General features: G+C 35.3%; 1 non-coding gene across 1 annotated transcript; it reads left to right on the top strand.

Annotated features, from left to right (window-relative positions):
- Nucleotides 1–3,020: 3,020 nt before the first annotated feature.
- On the top strand, nucleotides 3,021–3,126 carry LOC121215186 (small nucleolar RNA R71). The gene has a single exon (XR_005910915.1). It is a non-coding gene; the product is annotated as a small nucleolar RNA R71 (small nucleolar RNA).
- Nucleotides 3,127–3,633: the final 507 nt, after the last annotated feature.

Below are 3,633 nucleotides of genomic sequence, written 5' to 3'. Positions count from 1 at the left end.
TGATCTATTGATAAATCACATAGGTAATTTGATTATCCTAGCAGAATACAAACAATTATTATTGCAATTACTCAATACAATGTTCATTTATGAATAGATTTACCTTGGTCACATAGGACCCTTTGGCTTGTACAATTCTGAGGCTTAAGGTTGGTACGGAATTCAAGAACAACGAGAATCAAAATAGCTTCAAGCACAAAAATATTTTGGCACATCATATTGTCCCCTATTCTCCCCCTTAGTGACCCTTTCCCTCTCGCTGTCTTATCTCTCCATCTCTCGCCTTCCTTATTTCTCCATATAGGAAGTCACAATGTAATGTTAGCAACTATGGTCAACTTCAAAGATTTTGTGCACTAATGACTGAGTTTTCTAATTTTGTAACCTTGTTTTTCGATCGTTGCTGAATTTTTTAATACTTTCTCATTCATAAATATTTTTTTCATTATTCAAGTGCTTTTTCAACTCGTTTTGACTTTTTCTTTTGTTTGCACATTTTTAGCTTAACCTCTAATAACTACATCACAATGTTTCTTCCTATTTCACTCTAACTTTACAAAACCACTATTATGTCTCTACCTATCCCTTAGTACATATGGCCTGATGTTTAAGTTCATGTAATTCAAGGACCAAAGAAAAAAGATAAGTAGAAATTTGCATTTTGATTTCGGGTTTTGTATGAAAGTTCATCAAGAAGGGTTTTCTCGCTCAAATATGAGTACTAAAAATTGATGAATAAAGGTTGGCCTTTTGGCTTTGAGTTATACCAAAAGATGCATTGGGTTATCCCAAGGTATCACAGTATTCACAAATTAGTTAATCAAGCAATGATAATTCTAATAATTTATTATTTATACTAGCGTGCTTGTTTCCTTATATTCTCTCTGTCATTTGGTATCTTCAATTAGTTAATGCCTATTTACACTGTAATATATAGAACTTAGTAGTCTAATAATTGAAATTTTAAAATCATTCACTATCATGCCAAATTTACAATAAATACAATCAACCTATATACATGGTCCTAACCAATCACTTGTATTTCTACAAGTTCAAGCACACTTTGGACAAGAAAAATAAAAGAAAAAGCATAAAAATAAAACTTTCTACATTACCTCCCTTAACTATCAAACAAGCGGAAGTTATATTTAAAAAAGAACGTAAATAATAGTGTATTTCATGGAAGATCAGTTTTGCTTGGAAAATTCTTGAAAAATTTACCCTGATTCCTGCATCCACTGTATCATCCAATCTAGCTTTGGATGACTACTTTCACCAATTTCTTGTTGAGTTCGAGTCAACCTATCTGATGAAGCTGGTGTAGTCGTCGATTCTTGTTGTCATTTGTTCTAATCTTTTATTTGTTTAGCTTGTAGCTCTATGTACTGTTGGAACAAGGTGTCACCGATAATACTTCAGAAAGGTTTTAGGGACTCCTTAGTGGCTGTCATAGGTACATCTGCCTTTTTGCATAAGGTCGTCACTAAGTGAGGAAAGAAAACTCCTACTTTCTAGCCACTTATACATCTTTTCATGTTTTGGTGAATCCATTTCCTAATACACACCTACTTTTTTTGCACAATTGCATACAATAAAACTGCTCAAAAGGTTTGACATCGAAAGATTTTTTTATTTTTTTAAAACTGCCTTTGGTGTTCCTACACAGGGATCCTATGTTGCGACATCGACTCTATTTTTGCTCAAAATTCCATTTCCTAGGGTGTTACAGTTTCAATAAAGCGTAAATTTAATGAAAATTAGAATCTATACTAAATAGTTAGCCAAAAATATTCAATAATTTACAAAAGTTTAGCTTAAAGTAAAATAATTTATGTTTTACTGTCGGATTCATCCGACACTATCATTAATTCAACATTGGACGATCCTTCTGTTCTATCAGCATTAGTCCATGGTTCGTCATGCCATTCTACCTCTGCCCATTCGTCCCTTTCCTTAAACCTATTTATACTTTCTACATATATAAAAGGAAACGTATCCCTTAACTTGGGAGTGTTAGAAGCAATTAATTCTTCACACTGCTCCCCTAACTTCCTCCTACCGTCCTCTTCGTTGGGTTGATGATCACATTTAAAGATTCCAATCTCACCTTTAATTTTTATAGTTAATTTGTTCTTTTCTAAATCAATGGTGGACCTGGAACTGGATAGAAAAGGTCTACCTAATAAGATTGATCTTTCACGATCTTCTTCAAAATCTAGAACCACAAAATCTGTTAGGATAATGAAGCTGCTCACTTTGACCAACACATCTTCCAATACCCCTTTCTAATGTACTAAAGTTCTATCGGCCAATTATAATGTTATTTGAGTGGTTTTGAGATCCCTCAACCCGAGTTTTTCAAAAATAGATAAAGGCATTAAATTAATACTAGCTGCTAGGTCACATAGAGCTATATTAAAATGAATGCTCCTTATCTATATGGGAATCATAAAACTTCCCGGGTCCTTTAAGTTTTGAGGAACCTGCCTTGAATACACTATAGGAGGCACTTAAATTAACTTGTTCTCCTACCTTAGTTTTCCTACGCTTAGACATAATTTCCTTTAAAAACTTCGGGACTTTCTTAATTAACTCAATTAAAGGCAGGTTTACATTTAGTGTTTTGAACAAGTTTAAGAAACTTTCAAACTCATCTTCATCCCACTTTTTCTTTTCTTCTAGTCTTGAAGAGAACAAGATTTGGTAACGGTAACTTTTTTAGCTTTTTCTTTTTCTGACTTTTCTGCTGGTGTAGTTACCTCGTTTAATTATGGTTCATCTTCTTGGATACATGCTGATACCTGTCATCCTCTTGGATAAATTTCACCGTAGCAGGTTTATGGCCACATGTGAATCTTCCAATGGGCCACTGACAGGAGTTCAATGCCATGTTTTCAATTATTTCATGCGCATCCTCGTACGTTCTGTTCATGAGGGCTCCTATTGCTGATCCGTCCAATCCTGATCTTACATTCGCATCCAACCCATTATAAAACATGTGCAATCGCATCCACTCAGGAAATCTGTGGTGCGGACACTTTTGGATCAATGTTTTAAAATGCTCCCGCACCTCATAAAAACTTTCCCTTCCATCTGTATTAAGAGAACAATCTCTCTTCTTAGTCGAACCGCTTTGCTTATAAGGAAGAAATTTTGCAAAAACTTTCCAACAAGCTCAGCCCATGTCGTGATGAATGCTAGTGCCTGCAAATCTAACCTAGAAAAGGTGTTGTCAATCAAAGAAAAGGGATAATCTGTCATTGTGCCCCTAAAGTGCAGATTATTTTGGATGATCTGAATCATTGCCAATTTAATCTCACAATTATTTGTTGTAATAGCCGGCCTCGTTATACTCTCCTGAACCATGTCCAGACTTGGTAATTCATAGTCTCTTAAGGTTCTCTCATTACGAGCCATGTGCACGTTCACGGGTAGCTGAAGTGGTGCTGGTGGCGTTATCATCAACGACGCCAAGTAGTGGATTCTCGCGTGGTACGTTACCTACAGCGGATGGTGGTGGATCTTACATCTGTTTCTATTGCTATCGAGGATTTCTTCAGGTTATTCTCTCTGCATCTGTGACTGCTACAATAGGTTTGCCTTTACTACGAGTCATACATTAAAATTAGAAAG

The sequence above is a fragment of the Gossypium hirsutum genome, chromosome D02 (genome assembly GCF_007990345.1).
Source record: "Gossypium hirsutum isolate 1008001.06 chromosome D02, Gossypium_hirsutum_v2.1, whole genome shotgun sequence".
Lineage (NCBI taxonomy): Eukaryota > Viridiplantae > Streptophyta > Magnoliopsida > Malvales > Malvaceae > Gossypium > Gossypium hirsutum.
The sequence above is the reverse complement of the archived record's forward strand: the minus strand, read 5'-3'. Positions and strand labels throughout refer to the sequence as shown.